Source organism: Musca domestica, unplaced genomic scaffold, assembly GCF_030504385.1.
Source record: "Musca domestica strain aabys unplaced genomic scaffold, Musca_domestica.polishedcontigs.V.1.1 21, whole genome shotgun sequence".
NCBI lineage: Eukaryota > Metazoa > Arthropoda > Insecta > Diptera > Muscidae > Musca > Musca domestica.
The window spans coordinates 6136441-6157279 of record NW_026712258.1 but is presented as its reverse complement, the minus strand read 5'-3'; the positions used below and the strand labels follow the sequence as shown (position 1 = coordinate 6157279).

At 36.4% G+C, this 20839-nt stretch overlaps 1 protein-coding gene across 2 annotated transcripts in view; it reads right to left on the bottom strand.

Moving 5' to 3' along the window:
- LOC131802479 (uncharacterized) overlaps positions 1-20839 on the bottom strand; it is a 36600-nt gene that overhangs the window by 2355 nt on the left and 13406 nt on the right. Inside the window, exon 2 of one of the 2 annotated variants that reach the window (XM_059122831.1) lies at positions 5755-5869. The gene's annotated coding sequence lies outside the window, so the exon portion shown is untranslated. Of the gene's footprint in view, positions 1-5754; positions 6214-20839 lie in introns of those variants that run through there. The other variant, XM_059122830.1, reaches the window with a different exon arrangement.

Sequence of the window (20839 nt, the reverse complement as noted above, 5' to 3'; positions counted from 1 at the left end):
TAGCTCTTGATCACAAAAGGGCCAGCGAAATCTAGGCCCGTGCGAGCGAAAGGACGAGAAATTTCAGTGCGCTCAGGAGGGAGCGCAGCCATGATCTGTCTTTGACATCGTTTCTTATACAGAAGACAAGTGCGACACTTATTGATCGTTGTTTTAATCAGGTTCTTGACTTTAGGAATCCAATACTGGGATCGTATTAATCGAAGAACAAGCTGATTTCCACCATGAATAGTGATATTGTGAATGAATTGAACATAGAAACGAGCTAGCTTGCAATTGTATGGAAGAATGATTGGACGCTTCTCATCATCAGGAATGCCAGGAGCCGATTCTAAACGTCCGCATGAACGGATAATCCCCTTAGAGTCAAGGTACGGATTCAAGCATAGAAGGGAACTGGACGTAGAAATCGGTTTCCTGAGCGATAGGGATCGGATCGGAAAAGAATATTCCGACCTCCAATGATATCGGAATTACAGAGTGGTTGTGCACCAGGAGAACGGTAACGAGGATGGAAACGATGAAGGAAACGATACACATATGAAAAAACTCGCAATGCTCGTTGATATGATGAAATCTTCCCCACAATATCGTCCGTCGCCTTGAAATAGGAAAAATGAACACGAACGGGTTTTCGTTCGACGCTGGTTACGGACAGTTCTTCAGTAGCAAAGTCTGGCCACTGATCTGGAGACTCTCGTAACCAAACCGGCCCGTGCCACCAGAGATCATTATCAATGATATCGGATGGGAAGAGACCGCGGCTTGCTAAGTCTGCTGGGTTGGATTCGGAAGGAACATGATGGAACTTAGAAGGATCCACCACTTGAACAACATTGGAAACACGATTGGCTACGAACGTTAACCAATGGCATGGCGGTTTGGAAAGCCAGGAGAGAACGATTGTCGAGTCTGTCCAGCAGAACAAGGAATAATTAGGAAGATCGAGAGTCGGAAGTAACGTATCAATCATCTCTGCTAAGAGGACAGCCCCACAAAGCTCTAGACGTGGAATGGATAACGTTTTGACTGGAGCAACTCTTGTTTTGGAATACACCAGGTGTGTGAATACGGAGGTACCTCGAGCTATTCGCACATATATAGCGGCCGCGTATGCCTTTTCAGAGGCATCGCAAAACCCATGAAATTGAACTTCAGCGGAAGGAACATAATGGAGCCATCTTGGAATTCGAACTTGATCAAGATTCGAGTAGTTGGATTGAAATATCTTCCACTGGGACAATGTGGCCGGACTGATAACTTCGTCCCAATCCGTACCATCGGACCATATTCTCTGCATTATAATTTTTGCCACAACGATGCATGGGGAAAGCCAGCCTGCAGGATCGAACAGTCTGGAGATCTGAGAAAGAACTTCCCTCTTGGTATAGGAACATGAAGACGGAAAAGGCGTTGTGACAAAGAAAAATGAATCTGAACGAGCGTTCCAACGAATTCCTAGCGTTTTCGCTGTGCTACTATCGTCGAAGTTTAGGAAATCTTCACACAACAAATGGTCATTTGGAAGACCCGCTAGAATATCCTTTGTGTTCGCTGTCCATTTTCGAAGGGAGAAACCAGCTGATGCCAGAGCGGATTTAAGCTCGTTTCTGGATTGAACTGCTTCGGAAATTGAATGTGCACCAGAAAGTACATCATCCACGTACATATAATTACGGATAATCGAGCTTGCCTTCGGATGGCTAACTTGGACATCATCAGCTAGTTGAAGAAGTGTGCGAATAGCCAAGTACGGAGCACAATTGACACCAAATGTGACAGTTTGTAGCTCGAAATCTTGAATGCTTTCACCTGGGTGGTTGCGGAATACAATTCTTTGGAACGGAGTATGATCGGAATGGACGAGAATTTGGCGGTACATTTTTTGGATGTCAGCATTGAACACGTAGCGGAATAAACGCCATTTGAGAATTAGCGTGGTCAAATCATTCTGCAACACTGGACCTGTATGCAAAATGTCGTTAAGACTTTGACCATTGGATGAAGCAGAAGACGCATTGAATACCACACGAACCTTTGTGGTAGAACTCTCCGGTTTAATAACGGAATGATGAGGCATATAGTAGTGGAAGGTATCGCTATTGGAACTCGGAGCCTGAACCGGAATCATATGGTTCAGCTGTATGTACTCTTTAACAACCTGATCATACTCTATCTTGAAATTTGGATTTCGGAGTAGGCGGCTCTCGTTGCGAAGGAATTGAGAGACCGAGCTTGGACGGGAGTGTCCTAGGAGTTTACTATTCGGAAAATCTTCCTTAAAGGGAAGACGAACGACATACCTGCCATCTTTATTCCTCGCGGTAGTTGAAGCAAATAATTCTTCACAGAATTTATCGGAATTAGAAACAAATTTCTTTCTGGGGCAACTCTCTACCTCCCAGAAACGGCAAATATCCTTATCAAGAGAAATCTCACAGAAGTTAGAGACGACAGTGGAAGTAGTCGGACCCGAAATAGGAATTGGACCAGTGAGAATCCATCCGAAGATGGTCTCTTGGCCTATTAAGGAATCGCACACATTGTGCATAACCCCTGATCTCATTATTTCCGGAATAAAATCACCTCCAATTAGCAGATCAATAATGGAACTCTTATAGAAATGTGGATCTGCTAGCTTGATGTTGGGAAGACGAGCGAATAAGGACGTCGGCAGAGTCTGTGATGGTAGATCTCCCGACAAATGGGGAAGTACAAACGCCTGCACGGAAACTTGCATGGAATTGTCAAATCTGGAGCATAAAAGAACACTGCAAAGTTTTTGAACGGAAGCTGCAGTGGTATTATTGAGGCCGGAAATCTGAACGTTCGTTCGTTCATAGGGAAGCTTTAATTTGTTGAAGAATTTCTCGGATACAAATGTTCCTTGGGAACCGGAATCAAGAAGAACCCGTGCTTGATATGAAACACCTAAGTGCATGACATTTACAAGCGCGGTCCCCAATAATACTCCCCTAGAACTCGTCGTGAAGCAGGATTGGATAACTCCGTTCCCAGAACTAGTGGACTGTACGGAATTAGGAGTGAATGGAACAGAGCTGGCGTTCAGATTGGCGCTACTATTTGAGTTGGAAGAAGGATTGGATGGTCGTGAATGCACTGAACTATCGTGAAGCATTGTGTTGTGTCTCTTTTGGCACTCGAAACAATTGTTTTTGCTAGTGCAATTCCGGACATGATGTGTTTTGGAGAAACAATTCAGGCATAACCCCTGCTTTTTCACCTCGGACATACGATTTTTAATGTCCATTGCTATGAATCGAGGACACTTCCGAAGAATATGCAAAGAATTGGTGCACAATGGACACTTCGGAGCAGAAACCTTAGTCTGGAAAGAACTGAATTTCGAACCTTTCGGATTTGGTTTGGAATTGGATTTACCTTTGTTGTCCTCAGATTTTGAATTGTTTCGCATTTCTGAAACGGACTCAAGGGTACGATACCGATTTGTGAAGAAGGAATCAAGGTCTTCCCACCTAGGAAGTGATGTTTTATCTGTCAGACCTTGCTCCCACAACGTCAGAGTTGAGTCTGGAAGGCGATTGGAACAAAGGAAGACGAAAACTGGATCCCAACTTGTGACGTCGATATCGTATAATGCCAGCGCAGATATACAGGAATTAATATCGCGTTGAAGGTCCTTTAGCGCAGAAGCAGATTCAGATTTAATGAAAGGAAGATTGAAAAGAACCTTCAGTTGACCATTTACCAGAATTCGTTTATTTTCGAACCTCGAACACAAGTTCTGCCAAGCCAATTGGAATCCCTGGTTAGTCAATGGAGACCTTTGGACTATATCACGTGCTTCACCTTAGGTCTTCTGAGATAAGTGGAATAAACGCTCAACTGGACTGAGCCTGGAATTTTTGATGTACACAGCCGTGAACATGTCTCGGAATGTTGGCCATGACATATAATCTCCATCAAAGATTTCCGTGTCGCACGGAGGAAGGTGGAACGAATGACTAGAGCTTTGCTCTGCACGGTTGTCTGAAATGGGACTGCCGCCGGTTGACGCTGGAGAAGCAAACGGATCTTTTGAAACAGGTGGAGGCTGAAAACTTTCCAAAAGTTCTGTCAACCGCGCTAAACAGGTACAATAAGTCACATATGTGCTATTGTACTTAGCCTGGAATGTGTCTCGATTTGAAGCTACATCCTCACCACCCTCTTCCTCATCACCTTTTTCATTAGCTTGCTCAATCATGAATAGATCAAAGGAAGACTGTGCCTTTTCCCACAAGCCCGTGCACTCGGAAATATGGACCTTGACTAACTGAGCGGAAGTCGCCGGGATAGTTCCATCGCCGATACCAGCATTGAATGCAACCAGCTGGTCGGCATTACGAATGAAAGCGTCTAACGACATTGTTGGAAGGAGTTATGAAGAGGAACTTACGAAAATTGGAACTTTTCTTAAGTCGAAACTCAGGAGAAACAGCGAAATTGTTGGAATTCTCGAGAATATTGGAAAAAAAAGTCCGAAAATGAACGGAAATTCGGAAAATCGAGTGGTTTGATGGTGTTTTCTTATAGAAAATACGACCTCTAGCGTCGAAAATCACAAGTATACAACAGAACAGGAAAAATAATTCACCAAAGTGTGAAATTTACAGAAAAGAATTACAGAAAAGAATTTTGAAGCAAAAAAATACTACGTATCTGAGACAGCAAATAAGCCCAGCAGGATTGAAGAAATGTTCAAAAAATATTACAATTCACGAAAAATTTTGAAAAAATAGCGAAAAATGGGAATTTTGGAGAAATTTCCTTATTTACAGGGCGACACCTAGTGGCGATTATGGACACTTCAGATGACGACAAGTGGTAGGAGAATACTCTGGTGTAAACGGACCCGCAATAATGGCGGAAACCCAGAAAAAATCGGAAAAAATTGATAAAAAGTAATACTTTTCGGCTTTTTTTATATATAAATAGCGCCCTCTAGCGGCCAAATGATGAATTATTAGTCTGCAAGACTAAATTATTCCAACACTTCACGGCTATATATATGTTAATATAGAATAATAAATAGGTGTCACAAACAGGTTGTAGTGCGACCATATAAACGGACCGACTGTAGGGTGTGCGTTTATTAAAGAGCGCAACGAAGAGAATATTTCAATCACTGTTGAGTGAAAATAATGAATAGACACTGTGGTGGCTGAGTGGACGAACAACTCAACAGCGGCCAACAAGGAATGATAGTAGTATCTGTGCTTATGTGTGGATGAATAGTAAGCTTGCTGACGAGAATATCCATTAGTGGGAATCTCTCTAACAACAACAACTACAGTGGTAGAGTAAAACGGAGATGGATAATATTCATAAACACAAAAACAAGTAGAAATGGCTTAGCGGCAAAATAGAAAAATAGAAATATGAAGAATAAACACACTGTCGCGAATTGGAAATAAATAAATATTTGAATATTATTTAAATTAATGGAAATTTAAACGGGAAAATAATTGAAATTATATTAATGGAAGGAAAAATATTTTTCAACTAAATTCGATTAAAAATATTTAAAGGAAAATTTTAATATTTTATGATGATTTGGAAGTAATTTTAACTTTAAACTTTGGAGTTAAAAAATCGGAACACTGTGCGTTGATAGAAACAAAAAAAGGAAAATATCAATTTGCTGACGGCAAAACGCACTTTGAGTTAATCACTTGGATATTGAATCGCACTATTGAATTTCACTTTTGAATGATTAAAGCACAAACTTACCTTGATTTTGATGGAGAAAATGGATAAGGAGTATAGTATGGATGATTGGCAATTTTGGCACGGCAGTTAAATCCGGTTCGAATGGACCAAATGTATTTACCAAATATGGGTATTTCTGTGGAGTAGAAAGCTGGTTATACTGCTGTTTTGGACAGAAAACTATTCCGTGGAATTCGAAATAATTTACTCTCGTTTTGCAGATGTGGATAAGGAAAAAGGAAAGGAAATAAAACGAGCGTATTAGTTTTGTTTGAAAGAACAATTCTGGTTCTTTATTTAGAATTCAAATTTGAAGATTTGAATAGCGCTTACCAAATTCAAACAGTTGTGGTTGACGTTAAGGTAACAAGTGATTTTATTTGGAACAAAGGAAAATCGAAAAACCACAGAGAGGACACAAACGGACATATTGAGTGATTGAGCGCTACAGCACAAGCACAACTTACGAGTGCGCGCGAAACTTAGCTTTTGAATTAGGGTGACCAGATCATCAAACTTTCGCATGAACAAAGAGATTGATTGTAGTTTATTCACGAAAAAAACGAGAAATGAGAAACTGTTGTTGCGGTCATTATTTGTAGACTTTTGTTTTAGCATTTGGTTCCTTGGTTGGAGTTCTAGAACAGGCATTTCGCTTCGTTACTAAGAATATCGGTCCATACCTGTAGGAACTTTGTTTTTCTTTGCGTTTTTAAAGAGACGCTTGCTTACTTGATGAGTAATTGCATCGTATGATGGCATCTTTGTAGTACTTATTTTGAGCGTGTTTACAGTATCTTGTTTCTACGACATTTCTCTTGTTTCGTTCGGAGTAGACTCATCTGACAATTTTTTGTTGTGGGAAACTCTCGGCGATGCCGATTTAGAACTGTTTGGGGGTTTGCTGTAAGATACCAGCTTTCGTGGTGTATTAGCGTGGTTGAACTGATGTCTATATCAAAAATTAGCTAAATAGCTGATCATGTGCTACTTTAGCCGAGGCTGTCAATATTTAATAGTAATTGCACTGTAAGGCTATGACTAATTTTAAACCCTGGTAAAAACGTAAAAAGCATGAGTGCATTGTCTGTTTTTGAACTACTGCTTTATACAAGCATGTCACAAAATCGTATTGAAATGCTTTGAATTTTGTTTTTTAAAATCATTCGTTTTTGTTTTTAGCTTCTTTAGATTTCGTTTGATTTGATGAACTACGAATTCAGTTTAAATATGGTAACATTTGGGGAATAAAAGAGCGAATGAATGAGAAATCAAACCAAAACAAAAAAGAAACATTGCAATTGATTCCACAATTTCACTAAGCGCATATTTGTTGAAAGGACCAGCACCAGTTCTTGAATTTTATTGTGACAGCATTTTTTCAACGTATACTGTCCAGTCTGGCTGTTGGGAATCTGCCCAACCCGTTGGATGATGACATCGAAATGGACCTCATCGACCTCGATAAATAATTAATCGATGGGGTTCCATCACCACGAAAAATAATCACTCTTCTTCTTGAGGTCAAAAGAAATTAAAAGTGTCGATCGCCAGATCAATAAAAAATCAATTGAATTTAAAATAAATTGACCGCCAGGGTCATACTGAATTTTAATGTTTACTTTTAAAGTGTTTTATTTGCAGACAACAAACGTAAGTATCGTTAGAATACTTGTTGTGTTGTTGTATTTTGCAAATTTATATTGTTGTCCGTTTTGTTCAACAATAATCTTCGATTCTAAATCTACTCAGTAGAATTAGAATCCCTACAAGTCCTTTCGACCGTATCGGAACTTGTACATGGTCCTTCGAGTCCAAAATATAAGGATCGGATGATTTGCCAACAAAATTCAAAAAAAAAAAATAAAATAATTTAAAATTAATTGTAAAATAGTGAGAAGTGTTGTTGCTTTGTTTTAATTTGCATTCGAAAGTGGCGGCTTTTGTGTTGTTTGTTGTCACTAATACATAAAACAAATTAACACTGCCATTTCACAGAAATAATTTGTGAAATACAGTCAAAGCTTTGTGTTCATAGTACATCTAACACTCCAAAATAACACTAACACATTTTAAAGATCACTCTCACTTAAATTGTTCCATCATTTTTGGTATTTGTCTTTATTTTGGTCATCTGCCGTTTTACAACATTGAACAAGTCATTTTCACCTGTTCCTTGTTGTTTACATCGGTCTGTCAGTTGTCATACTGACCATCGATTATTTTAGGAAGTGTTCAGGGAAAGTGAGCAAGTTAGTGTAACGTAACGAAAAGTTGTAGTAAACGTATCTTAACGTAGCACAAGTACTGAACGTATCATAAATTGATATTGAATAGAAATAAAACTAATAATAACAATAAAATACAAGAATAAATAACATAAAAATAATAAAATAAAAAAAAAACGAATTTATAATATATTAAGGAATTTTCAATAAATTTTTATATATTAAATATTTATTGAGAAATAATAATTATACTTCAAGCATTTCTTAAATCTAATTGGAATAACTTCATTTATTTATTATTTAATAAATAAACTGAACGTTACAGTTTGAACGTATAATATAAATAATAACAAAGATAAACAATTACAAGATAAATATAATAAAACGATTAAAAACAAATAGATACGTATAAATAAATAAATTTGATAAAAAAGGAGATAAAAATAAAATAATCAATAATGGAGTCAGTTAGTTGTGCTAAGTTCGAATATGAAGCGGACAACCTTTTGGACGAATGCACAAAATTGAGATATATGCCAGAAAAGGATTTAAGCGATTCTTTAATAGAAAAAAATTAGAATCGCTTAATGAAGATTGGCAAAATTTACGTAGTGCGTTTGAGAGTGTATTTTTTGCGGGTACAGAAGATGAAGAAGACAAACAATATAAAATAAAGGTAAAAAAATATTATGAGTCAGTCAGAGATAATTACCAAGTGACTAAATCTACATTATTGGAAATACTAAAAAATCGAAAGGCGCAGAGCCAAAGTAATAACGCTAGAGGCGAAGTTACATATCCATCGTTGTTTCACAGCTCAGCTGTTTATCCTCCGGGTACAACGTTTGATATGTCTGAGATTTGTATTAAAGTGCCACCTTGTGACACTCAAGACTTCTACGGAAGTTATGAAGAATGGCCAACATTTAGAGATATGTTTACGGCTATTTATGGAAATCATCCTAGACTCACATCAGCGCAAAAGCTTTATCATTTGCGTAACAAAACTAAAGGTGAGGGTGGTAGAATTGTATATCGGTACCCTTTATATGATCAAAATTTTTCGTTAGCATGGAAAGCATTATCGGTGCGAGACGAAAATGTTAGGGTACTAGTTGATAACCAACTGAAGATATTATTCAATCTTTCTGCAGCAACGGTTGAATCTAGCAAAGATATTAAAAGAATTCAATCGACAGTTAGTGACTGCTTGGCTATATTGAGAGTTCATAGTGTAAAGGTGGATCAATGGGATCCAATTTTAATATATTTATGTTCAACTAAGCTTCCGGTTGATACACTGACCCTTTGGGAACAATCGCCCAAATCACATTCAGAGCTACCCAAATGGTCGCAAATGGAAGATTTTCTTAAGAACAGACATCGGGTTCTAGAGCGAATAGATGGTGTCAGAAGCCAAACAGCTTCAACTTCATTTAGCAATGACCATATATCGCATCAAAATGCTCATTCGACACAATCAAATAGATGTGTCATGTGTTATAAGAACCATATTTTGAAAAATTGTATGAGATTTAATAATATGACGGTTATTCAGAGAATAGAGTTCGCAGGAGAATAGAGGTTGTGTAATAATTGTATAACAAGTGGACATATTTCGCAGGAATGCGTGAGTGTGCATAGGTGTATGTTTTGCAAAAAGAAACATCATACTAAATTGCACCTACAAAGTAATGAGCAAGAGAGATCTATACAACCAAGAAATGTAACGAGGGATAACCAAGCACCTGTCCGTTCAACAAATGGGAGTCAAACAAATACTCTTGTTACCACTGACAATACTGTTGATGAAATGCCTTGTTCATCTAGTTCGATAGTTCAAGCTTCCAATGTGGAAACACATGTTTCAGTGTGTCATGATGACATTATGTCAGCATTAGTAAAAGTTAAACGTGCTGGTGAACTATTTACTATTAGAGCGACTCTGCTTCTAAGCGAACATTTATAACCCAGAAAATTGTAAAAGGTTAACGCCTTTAATCGTACAGGCTAAAATTTTGTTGCAAGACCTTTGGTTAGAAGGCATTAAGTGGGATGATAAAGTGTCATCATCCACATTGATTAAATGGAAAAATTTTGTGAATCAATTTTCAAAAATTGATTCAATACAAATTCCAAGATGGATTAATTTTTGCCTAGAGGCACAATTCATATGCATGGTTTTTGTGATGCATCTGAAAAGCCTATTGTGCTGCATTATATATTCGTATGAATACAGAGACCAGCACAACTGTAAACTTGTTGATAGCTAAGAACAAAGTTGCGCCATTGAAAAAAATAAGTTTACCAAGACTAGAGCTTTGTAGTGCCGTATTGCTCTCATCTTTGGTAAAATATGTTGTCTCAGATTTGAATCTTAAAAATTGTTCTGTTCATTTATGGACAGATTCAACAATTGTATTGGCATGGTTGCAAAAACACCCATCCACGTGGAATACGTATGTTGCAAATAGAACTGCATTAATATTTCAAAATGTTGCAAATTGTAAATGGAGACATGTTTCTACGAAGTGTAATCCAGCAGACCTTGTAACTAGAGGTTCCAGTACTGAAGATTTATGTAATAATTCGCTATGGTGGAATGGTCCAATCTGGTTACTTAGTCCTGAAAATAATTGGCCAAAATCAAGTATAATTTTACAAGATCCACCAGAACAAAGAAAAATAGTTGTACATTGCGCACCAATTATTATTAAAGATAAATTGATAATAAACAGGGTTTCTTCTTACAACAAAGCACTGTGGGTTGTAGGATATATATTTCGTATGAAGAAGCGTCAAGAAAAAAATGAAAAGTCTGAGTTGTCAAATGGTAAAATTCTGTCTCACGAGGAGTTAAATCATGCAAAATTGGTTCTTGTCCGAATAACCCAAATTTTTCATTATCCGCAAGAGTATAATGAATTAAGCAATTCGAAAGACATTTCACGTCAAAGCTCATTGCGTGCACTAAATCCGTTTTTGGATAAAGATGGCATAATAAGAGTTAATGGTCGATTAGCGAACGCTAACATTTCCTATGATGAAAGATTCCCAATTATATTGCTAAATTCATCGCATTTCTGTAAAATATTTTTAGAGTTCATCCATAAAACTATGTTGCACGCAGACATATCGTTAATGATGTCAACCGTTCGAAAACAGTTTTACATTCCAAGTTTAAGACGGTCAATAAAGAAAATTGTTCACGAATGCTTGATTTGTACAAGGTATAAACATAAGCTTAAATCGCAGATAATGGCAGCATTACCTGTGGAACGAACATCTTTCACTCTTCCCTTTACATATGTGGGAGCAGATTTCGCAGGCCCATTTCAGATTAAGGCAGGCTCTTTGAGAAATTCCCCTTATCAAAAGTCGTATGTTTGTATATTTGTATGCTTTTCGACGAAGGCGGTTCATCTCGAAGCTTGTTCAGCATTATCAAGTGAAGCTTTTCTTGCTACTTTTGCTAGATTCATAGGTAGACGAGGCTTACCCAGATGCTTAATGTCTGATAATGGAACAAATTTTGTGGGGGCAAATAGTATACTTATGAGAGAATACCAAGAATTTCTGAAAAAATGTTCTAAAGAAGTGTGTGAAAAGTATATAGTTAATGGCTTCGAATGGAAATTTATCCCTCCCAGTGCTCCACATTTGGGAGGATTATGGGAAGCAGGTGTTAAAAGTTTTAAATCACATTTCCAAAAGGCAATGAAAGATAGAAAATTCAATTTTGAGGAATTCTCAACAATTTTAGTGAGAATTGAAAATGTTTTAAACACGATACCTTTAACACCATTATCTGAAGATCCAGAGGATTTTGAGGTTTTAACACCAGCGCACTTTCTGAATGGTGAGTCACTAATATTTGCTCCAGAAATGCCAACAGAAGATTTATCTCTTATAAATCGATGGGAAAAAGTTAAAGCCGTTCATCACACGTTTAGCAAGAGATGGAAAACCGAATATATTCAGGAACTACATAAGCTGTATAAGTGGCAGTATCCGCGGCGGAGTCTTAAGGAAAAAGGCATGGTGTTGATAAAAGATGAACTTCTACCACCGAATGACTGGAAGATGGGACGAGTTTTAAGAGTATATGAAGGGCTTGATGACCACGTAAGAGTAGTTGACGTAAAAACTACAACACGTATCATATCCCGTCCAATTGTTAAATTATGTGTACTTCCAGCCAGTGGTTGTTAGTAGAAAGTAGTGTATGTGTTTCGAAAAGATAAAACTCTGATTAATATGTCATGCCTTAAATGGCACCCTTTTCGTCTGTATTGTTTTTTACATCAATTGCAGTTTCAATCATGAATATGAGCTACATGGAACAATGCAGGGTGTGCTTTGGCATGCATCCCTTAAGATTCTGTCCAGCCTTCAAGATGATGTCTGTAGAGCAGAGGGAATGCGTAGTGCTTTCCTATAAGTACTGCATTAATTGCTTGGGGCAAAATCATTTTGTCCGCAATTGCTTATGGTCAGGCAATTGTAGACTGTGTGGTGCTCGGCACAACGGGAAAAAAGCAGCAAAATCGGGGCAAACAAGATAGAGCCAACAAAAACCATCATGCGAAACCACAACTATCCAGTAAAGAACATAAAAACAAAGAACAATTAATGGATCAAAATGAGCGAGTTCCGGAAACTCAACAACAACCAGCTCAATTGGACAAAGTTTTAAATGTGCTGGAGAGAATAGCGACTGCTTTATCAGTTGCACCAGTGCAAGGGGCCCGGCATGTTGGGAATCTGCCCAACCCGTTGGATGATGACATCGAAGTGGACCTCATCGACCTCGATAAATAATTAATCGATGGGGTTCCATCACCACGAAAAAGAATCACTCTTCTTCTTGAGGTCAAAAGAAATTAAAAGTGTCGATCGCCAGATCAATAAAAAATCAATTGAATTTAAAATAAATTGACCGCCAGTGTCATACTTGAATTTTAAACTTTACTTTTAAAGTGTTTTATTTGCAGACATTCGTTAGAATACTTGTTGTGTTGTTGTATTTTCCAAATTTATATTGTTGTCCGTTTTGTTCAACAATAATCTTCGATTCTAAATCTACTCAGTAGAATTAGAATCCCTACAAGTCCTTTCGACCGTATCGGAACTTGTACACTGACCTTGCCCTTTTCCATCCATTGCAATCTTTGGTGGGTAGTCCCGAGGAATTTTTTTTCGTTAAACTGTTACCAATTTGTTTCTGCAACCACTCGATAACCTTTGACATAGCCCCTCGCTAGGTCCTGGTGGCTCTCCATAACATCTATGAAAATTGTTCTAGTGCCGTAATAGCACATAGTTTGGTTTTCACCGATAAATCATTTTCAAAAAAAAAAATGTGGCAACACTTTGTTACTTTGTTTTGTTGTTCGTCAATTGAGAAACCATTATAGAAACCACATTTGTTAATTATTTTGAATAAAAATACAAAAAATGTAAATTTAATTGTTTATTTGTCATTAAGACAACATCTTTATTACTTAAAAGTGTTATGAGAGAGTGTGAAAGACATAATTATCCATAAAAATACAATTTCACTTGCAAAAACAAATATGGTTTCAAACCGAAAAAATGTTGCGTTTTACGTTTTCTGAAGAGCTAAATTCGAAACTAAAATCACTTTCGTACCCAACTCGTGACATGCCTATATATTAGCCAATATTATTGTTTGTGAATTAACTGCAAACAATTGGAGATATTAACAAGTAAAAAAGCAGTAAGTTCGGCCGGGCCGAACATTGAATACCCTAGACCATTTAGAACGAATTTGGAAATTTTCGAAAAAGATAACATTCGCCAAAAATTCTGCTAACATCTTAGAAATACCGAATATAGCCCTATATTAGGGTCTGTTCGACGTGCACCTACATAGGCATTGTTTGTCAAAGGCCATTACTATATTTAAATTCGAAACTTGAAATAAACGGTGAATAATGTAGCCAAAATCATCAAAATCCGTATTTAGGGAGGTACCGTTATATCGGAGCTATACGAAGACCTGGACCTGCGTAGATAATTTTCTGTCACAGGCTGTAGCTTGCATTACCAACTTTAAATACGACATCTCAAACAATTTCGGTGAGTATTGTACCTAAAATCGTCAAAATACCGAATATGGAGAGGTACTGAAATATGGGGCCTATACGAAGACCTCGACCTGCATAGACAATTTTCTATCACAGACTATAGTTTCCATCACGTTCTCTAAATACGTAATTTGAAACTACTACGGTGAATAATGACGCTAAAATCATCAAAATACCGAATATCGAGAGGTACCGTTATATGGGGGCTATATGATAACGTTGGCCAACATAGCCCATTTACAAACTTTACCTGCCTACTGCAAAATATACATGTGCAAAATTTTAACCTTCTATCTCAATTCGTTCGAAAGATAGCGTGATTAAGACAGACAGACAGACAGACAGACGGACATGGCTAAATCGTCTTAGAATTTTAGGCTGATCAAGAATAAATATACTTTGTTGGGTCTGACATTTAGGTTATTTTGTCATGGGAGTAAGTGAAATTATTATTAGGTTTTTATTTATTTATTTATTTTTGTTATTGTTTATAGAATTTTAACTTTGTTTTATTGATATATATCTGTTGTAATTACAAGTTTACATTGTAGTGCACTCGTTTTCCTTTTATGTATAATTTTACATTATGTTTAATATCCCAACATACCAAAATGACTTGAGAATAATTTTACAATAAGCCTAAGAACAAAAACCTTAAGCTTGAGAAAAAAAAATTAAAAATGTTTATGTAACAACTATAGAATAATCGAAATTGAAACCTTATTTATAAGCTTACACTTGTAATTATATAATCTTCTATAGATATAAAAAAAAGTTGTGTTTGTTAATACGCTTATAACTCAAAAACCGCAGATCTCATTTTAACGATTAAGGCAAATTCGGAATTGTCTCATGGCAGAAAAGGATAGAACCCAAAAAAATAGAGTAAAAATGTGAAATTTGAAATTTTCATTTTTACTTTTGTAATGAACAATAGTAAAGTTTTTTTTTTTTTCATTTTGACCTACTATTTTCGAATATACATTTGTAGTGTTTCTTTATTTATTATTATTTTTTTATTATTATTCCAATATGATGTGTTGTTTGTTTGGGGAGTATGAAGCGACAACTAACAAAACTTTTGTTTATAGATTTTATGTATTTATTGGGTAAGTGGAATTATACGAATAATATCATTTCACAAGATAATAAGCTATGAAAAAAAATCAATATTTTACCGTTTTCAATTTGATTAACTTAATTTAATTGGCTCGATTTCTTGCAGGCAAATTACATTGAAATGTAGTATCCATTTATGTGGTGGCGAAACTGAATAGTTGATTTCGAAATAATTTAAAGCGGTCAAACCTAAGTTAAAGGATCATTACTTTTTTAAAATCGCTTAAAAATTACGGAAAAAGACACTTTCATTGCAAAAATTCTAAAATCGGGAAAATATTCTAGAAAAAATTCAATGGAATCGTATTTCAAAATAATAGTATATTCTATTGAAAAACTTCGTAAGGACATCTTTTGTCAATTTTATGTAATGTACGATTTTTTTTCAATTTGGTTTATGATATTGAATTCAATTGATTTTTTGTGAACAAAATAAAGAATAATTTTTCACCATAAATTTAAATTAATCATTGAAATTGAAAATTAAATTTGAATTAATCATTGAATTTGTATTTTGTTAGGGTATCTTAGATTTATATTTCTTTGTAAGGTAAATAAATGGAATGAAGCCTTTCTTGCCAAATTTATATTTTGTAGGTCTTTCTTAGATGTGGACGTACAAGAAACTTACAGTTATTTCCGACCAAATATTTTGTCATTTTCACAACTTGTATACCTACTATCAAAGAAGAAACCCTGCTATATAGTACTACTTTTAAAATTTTTACTTGAAAACCGTTGCCGTACACGAAAACCATTCGACCATGCCATAATGAAGACTTGCGCGACTCATCAAATTAATATTTTTCTTCTCTGTTTTAGATTATATTCTTACTTGACTTATACCCTCTAAAAGACGTGAAAATAACAAAATATTTGGTCTGAAATTAATAAAAAAAAACTCTTGCCAGCGTACACACATATTTCAGGTACAACAACAAAATATAAATTTGACAATGAAAAGACATGAAAGAAAAAAATTGTAATTGTAACAAAAAAATTAAATATGTTCCCATCTTCCAGGTGAAACACGGTGTAGGCCCTGGAGTTGAACGCTAGATGTAAATTTAAGACATGAAAAGTCATCAGTAACGATCTCCAGTACCTAGATCGTGCTTCAGCTGGAAGATACGAACAAATTTAAACAAACAAAAATGACCGACAAAACCTAATGGGGCTCATTTCACAATAATCCTCGTTTGACAATAAACCGTGAGAGCTCATAATACAAAAGACTTTAGGACTGCCATCAGTAAAATACCGAATATAATAACATTTAGCAAGAAAAGGATTTATATCCTTCCAGAAATTTTTCTCAAACATTGAAGATACCTTAAATCGTTTTTGCAGGTCATGATATGGGTCATAACTCGCGGATAAGGTTACAACACTTTAAAATTCTTTTTGGCTATTATTTGGCATCTTTGTTTCTAAGAGTGTAGAAAACCTCTTCGCATAAAATTTTCAATTTTCGGAGTAGGACCCATCTTCGTCTTCACCACATTCGTCAATTGATTTGGCTAATAAAATTACTTAGGCTAGCCTGTGATAGAGAACCATCTTACAGATAATAGGCATTTATTTTATATAGTATAGTACCTACATTAGCGTAGTACCCTTTTACAACCAAATGTGTGCTCAGAAAAGAACATTTTTTATTCTATTAAATTTGTAACCCCCAAGAGAATATTGGTTGGGAACGTAGATGTGGGATGTACGTCTATATGAAATAAACTCCGAAATGTAAAACTGGGACTCATTCAGTCGGAAATTGTGGCAGAAACATGAAAAAATGGCGAATATTAGAAAGTAGCACGGGACCCAATATTTGTTTCATCGCCATTGAATTATACTATGATGAAAAATATGAACTTTATGGGGTCTCCAATGCACAATGTAAATGACAAAAAAAAAACTTAATTCCCATCTTACGGTAATGGGTGTAAAAGAATAAATATATTGGACTATTCTGAAATCATTCTGCCCTCAATTATGAGGTGGACAAAACTATATGCCACGCAGCACGGTATTCTAAACGTTGGAAATACAAATTCCAAATTATACCTCATTTGAATAGAAAACGTTTCTAAGCTCTTCACAATACGACAAATTTTCACATGGGGCTATTATAGAACATCTATAATAGCCCCATGTGAAAATATATAGGTTTATAACATTCAAATTAAAGCCTATGGCTGAAAAATAAGATGAGGCTATTCAAAGTATCTAAAACCAACGGTAGGTGAACATCTATTATATTTGTTTACATAAATATTTATTTATATTTAAAAATTACTATGGAGTCATTACTCATAATAAAAATTGTGCTTTAAAATATATGCATTAAAGACTTACAGTACGGGCCGGCAATGCGGCTGGATAAGCTAGTATGCTTATATTTGCAATAGTATTAAAATTTTTTTGAGAAGAAAACAATTTCTGGCTGGGCAGTTCTCTGAACCAAAGTTGGTGAACTCTCTAAATTCTCGTCAGTAAGAAAAGTTCGGCATTCAGAGGTTATGTTTGTAGAGACCATTATCGGGAAAGTCTATCCCAAGAGGTCATCCTCGCATCATCCTGCAGAATGTGAAGCAATCAATTTGCTCTATATTAGGGTGGGCATGGATAACATATGGCAAATAACGCGGTTCATAGCTATTATCGGCAGGATATACAAATTAAGCACCTCTACTTCGGAAGTTCCGCACTTGACTGCTATCTTCATTCATTTCATATACGGGTCACTGGAGACTAGCTCAGACGAAAATGATAGAAGCATTGTGTAACATAAAGGCTAATCCCCCAACTCAACTTCGGCTGCGATCTTTCCTCAAAACATTGTGACAATAACAACGTAGGCCGCTATTTTTATTGAACTTGTTTTTCTACAATGTTCCTCCGATTCATAAATTCAACTATCTCATCAATGTTACCCCGGAGACTTTAGCGATTGCGTAAGATATTGTGGCAGGGGTTGAGAGACTGTGATGGAGTTCCATACTACGTCGACGACGATGACGCGGACACGCAAAGATCTATGTCGTTTCAGAACGATGCAACGCTTCGCTGTAGTCTCGCAACCGAGTTAGTCTGGAACAATATCTAAGAAGCACCCATTAACGAACTGTGCCGTATACTGTTTTGATGAACTGAACAGGACCATGGTGTGGGGATTCTTCAATCCTGACACGGACAAAAATAATTCGGAACAAGCATCCCGGAATAAGGCGGACAAATAAACAACCATGAACATATATGTAACGATTTTGCAGCCGCTGGCTTTTACAAAGATGTGGTTGCTTCGGGTAGTATATCCATGTAAGTTGGTTTTGTCTGTTAAAACAAAAACCCCTTCGTCGACCGTGCCTTACCCCCTGGTAAACATTACCATCGTTCTTCACTAATAAACAAACGTTGTTTTTATAAAAACAACAATAAAGGGATAAAGTCTGACCATTTTGCAACAACAAAATACTACGGTATCCCGAACAAACAAGCCAACACTGTTCTATTAATAGACAAGGCACGGTCGTCTGCAAGCAGGTCAAGTTCGAAGATGGGCTATATCGGTCCACGATATCATATAGCCCCCATATAACGCTATCCCCGATATTCGGTATTTTGATGATGTTAGCCACATTTTTCAATGGAATTGTCTGCAAATCCACACAAGTAGTTCCTTGTGGGTACTTTATACCTCGACAGAGAATTATCTATATAGGTCCACAATATCGTATAGCCCCCATATAACGGTACCCCCACGGTATTCGGTATTTTGATGATTTTAGCCACATTTTTCAATGGAATTGTCTGAAATTCCACAAAAGGAGTCCCTGGTGGACATTTTACCCCCTCAAAAAGAATTGTCTATTTAGGCCCACGATATCGTATATCCCCCATATAACTGTACCCCCCGATATTCGGTATTTTGATTATGTTAGCCACATTTTTCAATGGAATTGTCTAAAAATCCACACAAGGAGTTCATTGTGGGTACTTTATACCTCGGCAGTGATTTATCTATATAGGTTTACAATATCGTATAGCCCACATATAACGGTACCCCCACGGTATTCGGTATTTTGATGATTTTAGCCACATTTTTCAATGGAATTGTCTGAAATTCCACAAAAGGAGTCTCCCTACATGGAACAATGCAGGGTGTGCTTTGGCATGCATCCCTTAAGATTTTGTCCAGCCTTCAAGATGATGTCTGTAGAGCAGAGGGAAGGCGTAGTGCTTTCCTATAAGTACTGCATTAATTGCTTGGGGCAAAATCATTTTTTCCGCAATTGCTTATGGTCAGGCAATTGTAGACTGTGTGGTGCTCGGCACAACGGGAAAAAAGCAGCAAAATCGCGGCAAACAAGATAGAGCCAACAAAAACCATCATGCCAAACCACAACTATCCAGTAAAGAACATAAAAACAAAGAACAATTAATGGATCAAAATGAGCGAGTTCCGGAAACTCAACAACAACCAGCTCAATTGGATAAAGTTTTAAATGTGCTGGAGAGAATAGCGACTGCTTTATCAGTTGCACCAGTGCAAGGCGCCCGGCATGTTGGGAATCTGCCCAACCCGTTGGATGATGACATCGAAGTGGACCTCATCGACCTCGATAAATAATTAATCGATGGGATTCCATCACCACGAAAAAGAATCACTCTTCTTCTTGAGGTCAAAAGAAATTAAAAGTGTCGATCGCCAGATCAATAAAAAATCAATTGAATTTAAAATAAATTGACCGCCAGTGTCATACTTGAATTTTAAACTTTACTTTTAAAGTGTTTTATTTGCAGACAACAAACGTAAGCATCGTTAGAATACTTGTTGTGTTGTTGTATTTTGCAAATTTATATTGTTGTCCGTTTTGTTCAACAATAATCTTCGATTCTAAATCTACTCAGTTGAATTAGAATCCCTACAAGTCCTTTCGACCGTATCGGAACTTGTACACTGACCTTGCCCTTTTCCATCCATTGCAATCTTTGGTGGGTAGTCCCGAGGAATTTTTTTTCGTTAAACTGTTACCAATTTGTTTCTGCAACCACTCGATAACCTTTGACATAGCCCCTCGCTAGGTCCTGGTGGCTCTCCATAACATCTATGAAAATTGTTCTAGTTCACCGATAAATCATTTTCAAAAAAAAAAAAAAAATGTGGCAACACTTTGTTACTTTGTTTTGTTGTTCCTCAATTGAGAAACCATTATAGAAACCACATTTGTTAATTATTTTGAATAAAAATACAAAAAATGTAAATTTAATTGTTTATTTGTCATTAAGACAACATCTTTATTACTTAAAAGTGTTATGAGAGAGTGTGAAAGACATAATTATCCATAAAAATACAATTTCACTTGCAAAAACAAATATGGTTTCAAACCGAAAAAATGTTGCGTTTTACGTTTTCTGAAGAGCTAAATTCGAAACTAAAATCACTTTCGTACCCAACTCGTGACATGCCTATATATTAGCCAATATTATTGTTTGTGAATTAACTGCAAACAATTGGAGATATTAACAAGTAAAAAAGCAGTAAGTTCGGCCGGGCCGAACATTGAATACCCTAGACCATTTAGAACGAATTTGGAAATTTCCGAAAAAGATAACATTCGCCAAAAATTCTGCTAACATCTTAAAAAT